Here is a 15,452-nt window from a genome sequence, read left to right as displayed (position 1 = left end):
AAACAATACAAAAACAACAATAAAGGAAAACAGCTGTCTAACAGACAGCATAGCCGAATTCAAGGCAACACATAACAATAATCATTCAATCGCACTTTGTTTCAAAGTAAGCCCATTAAAATGCTTAAGTAAATAAAAGTGTTCAAAAACAGCGGTTTTTGAGCCGGAGTTCTGCTCGCGGTGGGAACGCCGCCGCACAAAGTCATTTTTTAATCGCGAAAACGATCGGCTGGTTACTGACAACCAAAAGGTTGTTTTTGGTAGATATTAAAGATCATGGGTGGGCGGGGCAAATGGAGCAGTTTTCTACAGTCGAGTAAAATTCCAGGAAAGAGCTGGGTGTGGCTTTCCTTTAAATCACATGATCAACAGCTTTAAGATGGAGGCAACTCGCTCAGTGTTTCCTGTTTCATTCTTAGACTGTGGCGATGGTAAGTAGCAGCTTTTCACTTGTTACCTGGCATCTTTTCAGCCACCAATGATAGTCATTGTATGTTATCAACATTTCACTAACTATGTTGTCTCTCATGTTTAAAATAGGCCGACCAAGAGCAAAATAGGTATGTCTGCAGACTCTGCTGTAGCCAAAGTTATCAGATCTCCTGTGTTTTTAAATCCCTAACTGCTCGATCATTATCATTTTAGAAGACAACAATTTCTCAAAGGAGGTTCAAAACTAATGCCTACAAGATTACCAAGAGGAGGGTTCGGGGCTCTTACATGACTCCGGGAAGTCAACACTTGGTGGATGAGGTGTGTTACCTTTGACACTTTTAAGACAGTCCTGTTTATCACTACTAACAATAAGCAAATATGTTTTCACTCAACAGATCCTTCACAGCATGTTGTTTCTGGGCAAAATCAACAACATCCCCTTTTCTCCAGAAGAAATCTTCCCTAATCCTTTTGTGTTGGGTTCTTTAATGAGAAGATATCCCAGGCCTTTTAAGTTGTATTCGACTCAGCTTCCCAGGCGAAGTCCCTTCTCCTGTGTGCTCGACATGGTAAGATAACTCTTCTCACATTTTCAGTCAATCTGACAAACTTCCAGTTTTTAGGAAAGTATAATGCAAAGTGCTTTTTTACTGAGAAATCCAAAGAAAATCCATACTGTACCTTATACTTCAACATATGCTTCTAGCTATACTTCTCCACCAAACACAGAGACTGCAGGAGAGCTGGAGACTTGCTTCAGAATTTGTTAGTTCTAAATAATGTCTAACAGACTCATTATTGGAGATGCTTACAGTCTTCAAGGCGTATATGATGCTGTCACTGTGTAGCTGCTGGATCTGTTAAGTCAGCTCAAAGACTCTAAATTCAGCGTGTTTTGACAGCCCGGCATAGCAAAATAGAAAAAAAAAGGTCAATTAGCAAATTTAATTATAAATTAGTGAGAACAAAGATGGATTTTTGCTTATTGATTTAAAATTAAATAGATTTTTGTGACATTTTTCACCCCCTATCTTAAAATGTCTAAATCAAAAGCATCCAATGGTCCTGCATAGTTAAACAAGTCAAGCAGCGAAACAAACATGTTGATCAACTTTCTATTAAAAACAACTATATAATCAGGTGCAACACTTTGACCAGATCTGTAACTGTTTTCAGATCGTCCTGCAAAATAACTCAGAGAATGAAGAGCAAATAAAGCAGAGTCTGCAAGATCTCCTCACAGACTTGGACTTAGAAGAGAATAATAAAAAAACAGCTTTCGTCTCGTCCACCATCTGCATTTCTCAAAAATCCCAAACCAACAAATCAGAAAGGTACTGCGGAGTCTCCATGTCCACCAAAGGTCCTAACGCTGGGAAAATTATGATTGCTGCCTCCTGTCTTAGCAAATGGCATAAATATGTATCTGGTGCGGTGATGACCTATTATCCAAACACAGTCCAGAAAGATTACTTTGATGGAACAATTGAAGTACCTGGAAATATCAGGTGTGAGGCTTTTTGTCTCCGTGATGGTGCCAGAATGAAGCCTTGCAGATCATGTAAGAATTTGTTTGGCTTGAACACAGAAGACCTCAGAGAGTGGCCATATGGTAACTGTGCTGAAGCTGAGAGCCTGAGCAATTTGCTTGAAAATGAGAGAGAAGTTGAAACACATGTGGATGAATACTCAGCTGAAAAGGACAACAGGCAGAGAGCTGAGGATGAGGTTGGTAGGGTTCTTAGAACTGTGTTGCAAAGGATTCGGTTTAACTGGACAGGTGAATTTTACAACCCAGAACAAGAGTGAGATTTCATGAAATCATTTGCATTCATCATTCTGATAAATCAAAGATTCTCTGCTCTGACAGCATCTGTGTGGATTTTCTGTAATCACAGAGACGTGTATAAGCATGTTTACTTTCCATCTCCATGTAATTGTCACATTTAATAATTAAAACTGGCTTCTATGGGTTTTTGTTTGTTTGCTTACATATCTAGTGTTTAATGCAATATGAAGCATTATCAGACAGCATTTATTGGGAAGAATCCCATATTTATACTGGTCTGTACCCAGGGTACACAGAAAATAAAAACACATGTTTTCTTATTATGATCCCAACTATAATTTACTTAAGCAAAAGCACTACATGTGTAGTTATAATATTTATAGCAGTTACTGTTGAGCTTTAAATTTATCATCTTAAATGTTTATATGCTGATTATATTGCTTTATATAAGAAAGGCCTAACTCTGAGTACACTCTGTGCCAAAAAGTGCTGACAGGAAACTGCATGCTTTTGCAGAAACGTGCTTTTGCAGCTAGAAAGTGAAGCTGATATATATCAGTTTTAATTAGTTTTTACCAACTGCTTGCTAGGGCAATCCCACGAGTTTGGTGTTTTTGTATTGAACATGATTCCAAGTGCTTTCTATAACACATAGCAGAGGTGCCACAACAAAGACTGAGAAGAGGACAGGAAGAGACAGTGAAAGAGATGCACTCCTTCGCCATTCATGTTAAAGCGTTGCATAGCTTTAATTTTAGAGAGTGTTGCATAACTTCAGTCATTTTTCTACCACAGGTGAAGCCAAGAATTGTGAAGCTCTCTTTTGGCCAAATACCAGAATCTGTAAGAAGAAGAAAAAACAAACAATCAAATAGGTCATTATTAAGAGGACAACAATCTCTTGATGATTATCCACAGTGTCTTTGATAACTCTGAGATACAAACTGTCAAGGATATACACATCCCAGCAAACAATAGCTGTGTTTGACTAAAGCGATTAATAACAAGGACAGAGCTACAATCACTACAGTCAAACATAAAGGGCTTAATCCTGAATCCAAGTCTGAGCTGTGATGCCGTTGGTGCTGAAAGCTGCTCAGATCCTGAAGCTGCACGTTTTGTCTCTCTCTAACCAAACCAGCAGCAAAAGAAGACACATTTCGCTTGACATAAACATTGTCATGAATTCCCTCTTACTTTTGCTGGTTTGCTTCCACCACCATTAAAACACACACAGAAAAACAACACAGCACAGCTCTCTGCCTCTCTCAGTGTACTTTAAGAACACCGTTTCCCATCTCAAATCTCTGTTTTTGGCATTATTCGCTTGCTTGTTATGAAGCAGTCTACCGTTGTTTACAGCCGTTTTTTTTTTTAATGACTTCCGACAAGACAGCCTCATTTCTGCTGTTCAATACCAAATTTTATGTATTTTTTTCAAATTAAGTGAAACTGCAAAATGCTCTGCTGTGTCTCTATTAAAACCTCTTATTAAAACCTCTGAATCACTTCAGCAGCATCAGCCAATGTACATTTGTTGAGTCGTGGTTCTCGTCTGCTTTTGTTCTACTGCAGAATAATATTTTTAAGGTTATCTACTGTAAAAAGCTAGGCCAGGAAAATCTGCTTCATGGTTTTGTGTTTTATCCTCAGTTACTTTGACACAAAAGCATCTGCTGTGATGCTCACACCTCTGATGAAGTTTCACAAGTGTCAGTACTGATAAATGATCAGAATTATAATGTTTCTGACTCTCTGAGTAAGAATTAAATGGAATCTAATTGGGACCTTGTGAATTGGAATTGAACAGGTTCTAGAAATCAGTGATGATACTCAGCTCCAATACCCACCTATGATATTAGGCTGACGAACGCTGACTGGGTTTCATTTACCAGCTTTTTATGTTCTTCCTGCAGTTTCCTCCCCACATCACTCATCTTAACTTTTTTCCAGTCCTCCTCAGTCTAAACAGAACACACAACAATACAAAGAAAAGCTCAGGTGATTGATCTCTAACACTAGGCATCCCCAGTCTTATTCTTAGCAGTCTAACTTCTCACCATATCTTTGAAGGCCTCTCCATTGTAGTAGCGCTTGGATGCTGGATACTCTATCGTTTTGTCACATAGTTCCAGGAAACTGGAAGCCACCAGATGCAGCTCCTCTCCGTCATAGCCGTACAGCTTTTTGTCCTCACGCGTCATCAGCACAAGCTCGTCACATGGACATGAGGTGCCCTTTACCACACCAATAACCTGCATTTTTACAATCTCGGGAAGGTAGAATTTTCCCCAGGCGTTAACTTCATCATCATCCCCGTTGTATTTGGTGTTCTCAAGCTCTTCTATCCACAGGTCAGCACCACTTGGCTTCTTCAGGTGAACGCACATGCTTTTGTTTTTGGAAACAAAATCTTTCACCCATTTCAGGTACTTTTCACCTGGAAAGAAGCAGACAAGGAAATATGGATGAATGTAGAAGTGTTGGAAAAGACAAATAGCAAGGTTATCCTACAGCAGTTTGTGAAAATGTTGTATCTTGAAATAAGCAGGCAAAATGAGGATCTCACTTATCTCATATGTTCTGACTACCGACTTTCTTCAGTTAAAGGACAAAAAAAGGGCACACTGGAGGCTGACAGAGTGTGCAATGGTGGGAATCATTTTGCAGAACTCACTAAAGTTTGTTTCTCCTGGAACAAGCTTTTTACACTTCGGCAAATGAAAATACTGTGTTAAACTAAAAAAGAGCACCAGACCAAGGTCTACAGTACTAACAGAAAAGCATGCCGTTACCTGTTGCCTGTCGACACAGCTGCTGATCTTCCGTACCAAAAAAATGAGGATCCCTGAAAGGAATAGAAAGGTTATGTTAAAATGAATGACTGTCACGGTGATCATGGGAAGCTCCGAAATATCACAACAATAGCTACGAAATCACAAAATGCAGTGTGATGTCTGTAAGCACCAAACATGACATCTCTGCAAATTCATCTTGAAATATGTAGGTACCTCACACGTACAGCTGCAGCCATCTCAGCCATTTATCACTGTGGCTGCCAAGTGGCTGCCACTTCACAAGCGCATGGCACAACATAGAAGAGCCACCTCCACAGGACAAGACTCAGCAGTCCATCTGCATCTTAAGGATAAAGGACACTCTTTCGAGGATGCCAATGTTCACATTTTGGACAGAGAGGACAGATGGTTTGAAAGAGGAGTGAAAGAAGCATCTATGTCAACTGTGAGCGACCATCTTTGAACAGAGGCGGGGTTTACGACACCAACTCTCTGCCATCTATAATCCAGTTTTGAGATCCTTCCCAGACGCCTTAACGCCCACTCACATCCTGGGCCATCTGACCTCAGGAATTCGCATGATAAGGTGGGGCCAGGTTTCACAATGAACTCACCCGAAACTGGCTGATTGGGGCCCACACCCAGTTTCAAACCTTGGCTCAGGTGATTAGAGGATCATCAGGGGGTCCTTTTGTCCCTCTGTGGGGGGAAACTCCCACTAGGCTTATATCTGGGACTCTCCACCATTTGACCTTAGAACTGAAGAAGCTTCTCGGATGAGAGGTGAAACGTCTTCAAGTAACTTAAAGAAGTCCAGACGCTTTTCTTTGCAAGCTCCTTTGACTACGATGACCTGGATGACTGAGAACCTTCACAGACATAAGGTGAATGTGACAAACAAAGCGCCTTCTTGTTCTCTGTGATAATGTAAAGTTATTAATGAAAAAACAAACGAGTAAAAAACGGACTGGAAACATGTCTTCAATCAAAACTCGACAAAAACAAAGAAACAGCCTCACTTCTCTGCGACGCTCCCTAAAAATGACGTTACGTGTTACGTACCAGAGATTTCTATACAGCCCTTTATCAAGCCGAGAGAAAGTGACGCAAACCCTCCAACTAATAACGACTAGCAGAGAGGCTCAGCTGAGTGTAGTTACCTGGTTTGCAGACGCATACAGACGTTTCCTGTCCTCTCGGACGCAGCTGTGATAGAACATGTGGTGCATTACCGCCACCTTGGAGTGAGGACCGGAAATCGCTCATGCCAAATCAAAAAAAAATCAAAAAAAAAAAAAACATAAAGAAAGATTAAGTGAAGAGATAAATGAATACATTAAATCAAGAAGAAAAAAACCCACCACCGGACATATACATCCTCATATCCTTCTGTACAAATGAGTTTGTTTTAGAAACTGAAAAAAGCCACAAAACCTTCACATCTAGAAATCCTTTGCAGTAAAACTTGTTTTTTGGCAGGTTCCACAGGTTTTGAATCAGTTTTCTTCTTTATTCCTGATAATTTTGACAATGAAAAAGAACATGTTCTATAGGGCTTTGGAGTTGACGTCACGCCGCAATGCATTGTGGGAGCGCGGCACCATTTTCGAGGTCTACGATTCAAAACAAACACACTGTGTTGGAACGATGATTACAAGATGCTTAAAAGCAGCTCAAAAGAGAACGGACTGTATAGAGACCGATTGCGTCCAGAGGCGTAGCGGCGGTACTTGCAGAAAATAGCGTGCAGTGGAAATGTGGACCCGTATGAAATACGGCCGTGGAGTAGAAACCCTGAAGACGTAGCCTGATATATTCTCGTACCTTATCTGTGGAGTCAGCGCGTACAAGTCGTCATTCAAACAAAGGTAAGTCAGCTCGAGTACTGCGTGTGAAATGCGTTTGATTTCCCTGCAAACATTCACATTAGTGCAGCATAAATTCATTCATGAGGGGAAATTACAGTGAGAACATGTGGAGGCTGTTAGACGGAGAAGATAGTGAGTTCAGTGCAGGGCTGTGCAGAGAGGTTTAAAGGGGCGGGTGCTCAAAGTTAAAAAGGGGCACATTGAACCAGGCTGAATAACAACAACACACATTCATCAAGAATCTAATATGGGAAGGGCAGGGCTGTGTTGGTCTGAGACTGTAGACATTAAAAAGTCCACAGGAGAGATGGTAGCTGATTAAACAAGTGTCATGAGATAATAACTAAATGCAAAGATTGGTGACAGCGCTTGGAACCATAAGGCAACAAAAAACTATGTATGTTAAAAAAAAAATATATATATATATATATATATATATATATATATATATATATATATATATATACACCCAGCACGCCCCTGCGGGCGGTTTATCCTTCAAGCTCGGGTCCTCTACCAGAGGCCTGGGAGCTTGAGGGTCCTGCGCAGTATCTTAGCTGTTCCCAGGACTGCGCTCTTCTGGACAGAGATCTCCGATGTTGTTCCCGGGATCTGCTGGAGCCACTCGCCTATCTTGGGAGTCACCGCACCTATATATATATATATATATATATATACAGTGGGGCAAAAAAGTATTTAGTCAGCCACCGATTGTGCAAGTTCCCCCACTTAAAATGATGACAGAGGTCAGTAATTTGCACCAGAGGTACACTTCAACTGTGAGAGACAGAATGTGAAAAAAAAATCCATGAATCACATGGTAGGATTTGTAAAGAATTTATCCGTAAATCAGGGTGGAAAGTAAGTATTTGGTCACCTCAAACATGGAAAATCTCTGGCTCTCAGAGACCTGTAACGTCTTCTGTAAGAAGCTTTTCTGTCCCCCACTCGTTACCTGTATGAATGGCACCTGTTTGAACTCATCATCTGTATAAAAGACACCTGTCCACAGCCTCAAACAGTCAGACTCCAAACTCCGCCATGGCCAAGACCAAAGAGCTTTCGAAGGACACCAGGAAAAGTATTGTAGACCTGCACCAGACTGGGAAGAGTGAATCTACAATAGGCAAGCAGCTTGGTGTGAAAAAATCAACTGTGGGAGCAATCATCAGAAAATGGAAGACATACAAGACCACTGATAATCTCCCTCGATCTGGGGCTCCACGCAAGATCTCATCCCGTGGGGTCAAAATGATCATGAGAACGGTGAGCAAAGATCCCAGAACCACACGGGGGGACCTGGTGAATGACCTGCAGAGAGCTGGGACCAAAGTAACAAAGGTCACCATCAGTAACACACTACAACGGCAGGGAATCAAATCCCGCAGTGCCAGACGTGTTCCGCTGCTGAAGCCAGTGCATGTCCAGGCCCGTCTGAAGTTTGCCAGAGAGCACATGGATGATACAGCAGAGGATTGGGAGAATGTCATGTGGTCAGATGAAACCAAAGTAGAACTTTTTGGTATAAACTCAACTCGTCGTGTTTGGAGGAAGAAGAATACTGAGTTGCATCCCAAGAACACCATACCTACTGTGAAGCATGGGGGTGGAAACATCATGCTATGGGGCTGTTTTTCTGCCAAGGGGACAGGACGACTGATCCGTGTTAAGGACAGAATGAATGGGGCCATGTATCGTGAGATTTTGAGCCAAAACCTCCTTCCATCAGTGAGAACTTTGAAGATGAAACGAGGCTGGGTCTTCCAACATGACAATGATCCAAAACACACCGCCCGGGCAACAAAGGAGTGGCTCCGTAAGAAGCATTTGAAAGTCCTGGAGTGGCCTAGCCAGTCTCCAGACCTCAACCCCATAGAAAATCTGTGGCGGGAGTTGAAAGTCCGTGTTGCTCGGCGACAGCCCCAAAACATCACTGCTCTCGAGAAGATCTGCATGGAGGAATGGGCCAAAATACCAGCTACTGTGTGTGCAAACCTGGTAAAGACCTATAGTAAACGTTTGACCTCTGTTATTGCCAACAAAGGTTATGTTACAAAGTATTGAGTTGTATTTTTGTTATTGACCAAATACTTATTTTCCACCCTGATTTACGAATAAATTCTTTACAAATCCTACCATGTGGATTCATGGATTTTTTTTTTTCACATTCTGTCTCTCACAGTTGACGTGTACCTCTGGTGCAAATTACTGACCTCTGTGCAAGTTCCCCCACCTAAAATGATGACAATCGGTGGCTGACTAAATACTTTTTTGCCCCACTGTATATATCAGCAATCAATCAGAAAATCATTGGTTCATATTACAATTAAATATGAACAGGCTCCTTAGATGTAAGCAGTTCAGATCTGATGTCATTTACATTCTTCACACAGCACATTCGTCCAGGCTGACAGGTAAACATAGAACTAATCTCAGGTAACATGACTCATAGTAGAGATCCAGTAAGAAAGATTGCAGGCTCTAATATTATTACCACACAATCCAAGGACACACCAACAGCTCAGATTTGTAGAACTATTTAAACAAATGTCTTCTGAATATTCAATTCAGGTTCACAGTGGGGGGGGGGGGTTTCGTGGAATTTTTTAAATAAAGTCTGCAACACAGAAAGAGCTGTGATCAAGCTATTTATTACTGCGCCAACACACATCAAACATCACAGTTCAGTCATGTCAGCGCTGCCACAGAGGTCGTGCTCCTCCTCCTTTACGCCTTCCAAGGAAGAGGGAGGAAGTTACAAACTGATCCTACCACACTTCACGTGTCTCGCTATGAAACCTAACGCATCAATGGTTGTGCTGTTTTGTGCCCTTGGCCTTATCAGCACCTGTAAAGGGAGTTGTTTTCTCAAACTGCTGAAGTAAGTTCATCTAGTTTTAGCAACTTTCACTGAACAGTAACAGTGTCACAACTAAGCATATGCATAAGCACTTAAACACTTTAAATGAGAATAACAGAACATTTCTATTACAGAGGCTGGAACCTGTCCCAGTAGTAGGTAGAGCACACCTGGACAGGTCACCAGTCTGTCAGAGGACTAACACAGAGACAGACATCAGAGTAACAAATCTATTTAAAATTAATGTAAGTTTGCTGCAGCTGTATGTATGAACATGTGTTTCTGTGCTCACAGTCCACCTCTCAGGAACCTGCAGTTCACTTTTAGTCTACTTTAAACAGACCTCACAAAAGGCTGATGTGGCTGGATCAGTAGTCTGATTTGAGTACGATACCTTTGGCCAGGGATTCATCTGGTGCATCGCTTCACTGCAGTCTTACGTATTTTCCCCACACCTGAATAAAAAAATACTGATATATACAAATAACAGCTTCAGCTGATGCAGCCTGACTCAATCCTAGATGTTCAGCACACAGAGACACAGAGGTGCCGTTTAAAGTTTAGTGTTAACCTGAGTCACTGATCATTTGCAGTATTACAGAGTCTGGCAGTCTTTGCATGATGTCCACGTCACTGTAAGTTTCTAGCTGACTTCACTGCAATTTCAATTTCAATTTCTGCTGTTCACAAACGCTGTCCATCTAATCTGACTGAGCTGGAGCTGTTTTGCAAAGAAGAATGGGCAAAGATTTCAGTCTGTAGATGTGCAAAGCTGGCAGAGACAGACCCTAAAAGACTGGCAGCTGGAACTGCAGCAAAAGCTGGTTCTACAAAGTGTTGACTCAGGGGGCTGAATAATTACGCACACCCCACTTTGCAGTTATTTATTTGTAAAAAATGTTTGGAATCATGTATGATTTTCGTTCCACTTCTCACGTGTGCACCACTTTGTGTTGGTCTTTCACCTGGAAGTCCAATAACATTGATTCATGTTTGTGGCTGTAATGTGACAAAATGTGGGAAAGTTCAAGGGGCCGAATACTTTTGAAAGCCACTGTATATGTAGACACAGGACTACAAGTAGAAGATCAGACATGAAAGTGGAGATAACACAGAAGACCTGCAGCAAAGGTCAGAGGTCAGACTGGGCCCTGGATTCAACAATGAGCCAATGATCATCAAGCAGTGACTAAAGCAGAGCCCTGACGTTCTGACATTCATCACACAGTCAGAACAAATGTCTGCTGATGACTTCATCTCATGAAACGACTGATAGATGTCAGTTCATTGATCAGCTGAGCTGCTGATCTTCATCGTCACAGAAACATTCAGCTGGTTTCAATCAGTAAATAACTCCCACTACTCCCAGTTTGAACTGTTCCCACTCAAAATGCTGTGAGAACAATGATCATTGTAGAACTTCACAAACATCACGTGTTGTTTTCCACATGTAAGATCAGCAAACACACAGAAACTTCCTGTTGCCACACACGGCCTCTAAAATCTCTTCCACGCTTTCTGTCTGAAGTCCACTCTCTGTGTGGGATCCACAGGAAACAACAAGATCTTATTAACATGGTTTTCAATGTGTCTCCTTCCAAAAAGTCCAACCAATGAACAAATGTGTGTATTTGTGGAGGCCGAACAAAAGCATGACACATTTCTCTGTTTCTATAAACTGGAGTCAAACACAAACATGAAGAGTTTCACTGACAGACTCCAAAATGCCCCCACAGTGGATCAAAGGGAAATCCTACAGTGTGGCCAGAGACTCTTAATGGCTCCAACATCAACACATCCACAATGTTGGATCCAGTTCTGCCTCACAGAGTTACTAAGACACACCCTCTGCAGCATCACAACAGCTCCACCTGCTTCACCTGCCTCCTCAGCATCTGTACACCTGAAGAGAAAAGAAAGGCTCCAACAGCTCAAATCTACAAAGGATTCATGAAGTTTCATCCAACAATAACATGTTTGCCTTCCACAGTGTGCTGTTAGACACCACTGTACCTCTGCCATTTCAAAAAGAGCAGCTTGGGAACATTTTGGCTCCAAACACTTTGTGTTTAAGTTCTTTGTTTTCTTTGTGAAGCCGACAACATCTGGAGCTTTGTGACTCATAGAAACATCATTTTGTTCTTTAGATGACAGCAGATTGGGACTGAATAATCAATCACTATCAAACCAATAAAGACAAACATGCTGATTTTACAGGAACTTTGTTGGAGAAGCTGCAAAGACATGAAACTGGTGGAGATCCCAAACCAGTTGATAGTGCTGGTTATTCCAAATAAAGCTGTTTCCCTTTGAGATGAAATGACTTTGTGTCCTGATATATAATAAAGATGTTGTTGTTTTTGAGCCCCTGTATTAAAAGTAGTTTAAAGTCAGCTTGAGTTTGATGTCTTTATGTCAAAGCTGCTCATGATGTTGAGCTGCTGATGGAATAAAAACAATATAAAAGCATGTAGTCCAGACTTAAATGTAGCCTGTTGTTAGCTGAGGTCCACACACAGTGTTTGACAGTGTAAAGTGTGTGAAAGGGCTGCTGGTGGAGCTCACTAGGATGAGCAGGTGACCACGAGGTGGAGAGCAGCTGGCCTGGCTTTGACCCGGGCCACGCCCCCTTTCTCTCTGCTTTGCTGTCACTTATCTTCACTGCTCTGTCCAATAAAGCTGAAAAAGGCCCCGAATCAAAGAAATCTGCTGCAGCCTCTGAAATGTCTTCTGTTTCCTTCCCGACGGCTTTTTCACCGTCAGCCCATCAGACAGTCCAGCAGCATTTATGATGATGTCATGATGTTGAAGAGGCTGCTACGGTGGCCTCCCATGACCCCCAGCCTCATCACAGCTGAGATGCAGACATTTGAAAACATTCAGCAGACAACTGAATAACAGTCCAACACAACAGTCTGTGTGCAGACACACACTGACCTTTCATAGAGTCAAACACAGCTGGTTGAGTCATTTCTCTGTGAGTCTAAAGTGAATCTAGTATTTGAAAGTCCACTTCCTGTATTTGTTGTTGAAGACTTCTTCAGCTTCTTCTCAAGGACATCAGCTGCTTGTTTGGCAGCAGAGGCAGTTAAGAAGCTTCCTGAAAAACACTGAACAGTGAGTTCACTGTGGCATATGACAGATTCAGCTTTCTGTGTGCAAATGTGTCTGTGTCGACCTTTCAAATGCTGTTGAATCCAAAACATCAGCGGCTCCTCGGCTGCTCACTTCATGCACTTCTGTCTGTGTGACAGTCCAATGACATCACAGCTGTTTCCAGCCCCAGTGTCTCAGGACTGGACACCTTTAAACATGTCGAGGATCAAACAGCGTCCAGCTAAACACACATGAAACTATCAGAGCTGACAATCATTCCAATAACATCTAATGGTTCATGTATGTAGACACAGGACTACAAGGAAATGGCTCTCAGCATCTGGCTGTGGGAACACATGAGTCCCTGTTTGTGTTCAGATTGTGTGCATGTTTTAGACGTGTGTCACATGTAGAAACACAACAATCCCACAATGACACACAGATGTGTTTGACACAGCTGTGCAGCTGTAAGTTGTTTCTAATGATTCATTGAAGCTCTTCTAACATTCTGGAGACGATCAGTACATGAATCTGTTCAACACGACAACAATTTGACTTCAGTGTGAACGTTTGCATTAAATAACCTTCTTCATCCAGCTGACAGCATCTTCATCCTATGATGTGAACAGTTCCTCCTGTTGATGACAAACCTCTGACAGGATCTGCTTGAGGAGCTTTTTCATGTGCAGCTCTCTGAGCTCAGGGCTGAGCTGCTGTTTCATCTTTAAGAGCTGCTGCCTCCTCGCCGGACTTGTTCTCCTCTTCTTCTCCTAATGACACCATTTCTGCTTCATATTAAATTCAATAAAGATGCTGACATGTATCTGTAGCAACAACATCATTGAATCTAGAACAACTGGAGCCAAACCAGTGGCTCTGCTGGGATCACTGGTGAGCCAACACTTCCTTGTTGATGCAGATTTCAGGGCTTCCTTTTGCTCCTCCGTTATAACTGTTCTCTCTTCTCAACACATGATGACACAAAGGAATCAGCAGTGACAAAGATGATGCTGAAGAGAAGCACACACTTCACACATATAACAGAGCAGTGCAGTTACACACACCTCTGCTCGACATCAGGCCTCAAACAAAGACACAAAACACTAACTTGACTCTAAACAGAAGAAACCAGCAGCTGTTTCTGTTCTGTGCTTATTTATATTTGACACACATGCTTCTCTTTGTGCAAACACACATCGCACTATAAGGGTAACCTCGCACACAATGATTGGACAGCACAGTGATGATGCTGGGAGATCCTATACGCAGCAACACAGAAACACTGAGAACTTTAAACAATGATGGAAAGTGTTATAAATGACTTGTTGGCCTCTGATCTGTCACAAACAGCTGAAACGTGTCTCTCATGAGTCACATGAAGGTTTTTGACAGAAAGGACAAAAAGTAGCTGCAGTCAGTTTGTGTCATTTTTATATTTATTCATCTGGGAGAAAAATCTGAGGGACATTAAAATGTGTTTTCAACAGAGACAAGAACATGAATATAACAGAACAGGTAAATGAACATGTTTCAAGTAAACAGCTGGACTGATCAGGTCCAAACACAGAGTGATAAACTTGTCAAACAGCTGTCATATCTTTATATAGAAGCTCTTTATAAATGCTGCTCACTGCAGTCTGTTTACTAATAATGTCAAAGTGTTAGAAACACAGAAACATCAGAATGGTCTTTGTTCACAGAAACCTGTCTGGGATCCTTTGTTGTTCTTTTGATGCAGAGTTACATTATAAATATAAAGAGTTATTTCAGAGTCTCATCAGTTTTCCTGCATGTCTTTATTTAACACATCAGCAGGGCTGAAGCTCTCATGTTAAACACACACTGATCTATGGACACGTTCATGTGTTTCTAACAGAACCAGGCTGTTATCAGCCTGCACTAACATTATGTCACACACACTGAATGTAACAGTGACAGTTTACATCATCACACAATCAGCTGTGATTGTTTCACTGTCATCAAACGAGTCAACAGGAAGTAGAATCAATAGAAACCAATCATTTACTGACAGCATGTCTGATGGAAATAAGTGCAGATTATGTATGAAGTCTAACTGCACACAGTAACTGTGTTACAATAAGGACTTAACAGCGCCCTCTGCTGGAGTGTTTCAGTACTGCGTTAACTAGAATACACCACCTCCTCCTCACACCACCTGCTACAGCTCTACTCTTCTATGACTACAGTCATCCACAGCACTGATGTGAGGTCACATGGTTCATATGTAAGGAGCACAGCTGACCTCAGGTCAGTTTAATGACTGTGAGCAGCAGCTGTGTTATTGTCACTGTGACAGGGAGACACTCTCAGACACAGCGCTCATGTCAGCTTGTTCTCATGCAGGAGGATCAGGAGCTCCATGTTTGTCTTTCTGTTTGAATCATGATGTGTTTGTGCCATCAGAGTCTGTCATGAGTACTCAGGGTTTCACAGCAGCTCTTCTGGATGCTGACGAGGACTCCAACCTCATGTTTCACCTCTCTGAGCTTCTGATGTCTGTGAACACTCGTGTTTCTTCTCTGGGCTCATCTGGACAAAAACACCTTTCTGTGTTTGGCTGCAGCCTCATTCTGACTGACAGGAAG

At 41.9% G+C, this 15,452-nt stretch overlaps 1 long non-coding RNA gene across 1 annotated transcript; it reads left to right on the top strand.

The window, feature by feature from the left end:
* The first annotated feature begins 705 nt into the window (after positions 1 to 705).
* On the top strand, positions 706 to 2,069 carry LOC143415900 (uncharacterized). Its single transcript, XR_013096327.1, has 3 exons — positions 706 to 753; positions 831 to 1,004; positions 1,612 to 2,069. It is a non-coding gene; the product is annotated as an uncharacterized LOC143415900 (long non-coding RNA).
* Positions 2,070 to 15,452: the final 13,383 nt, after the last annotated feature.

This window comes from Maylandia zebra, unplaced genomic scaffold (assembly GCF_041146795.1).
Source record: "Maylandia zebra isolate NMK-2024a unplaced genomic scaffold, Mzebra_GT3a scaffold11, whole genome shotgun sequence".
In the NCBI taxonomy this organism is placed as follows: domain Eukaryota; kingdom Metazoa; phylum Chordata; class Actinopteri; order Cichliformes; family Cichlidae; genus Maylandia; species Maylandia zebra.
Note: the sequence above shows the minus strand (reverse complement) of the source record. Positions and strands in the feature narration are given on the sequence as shown.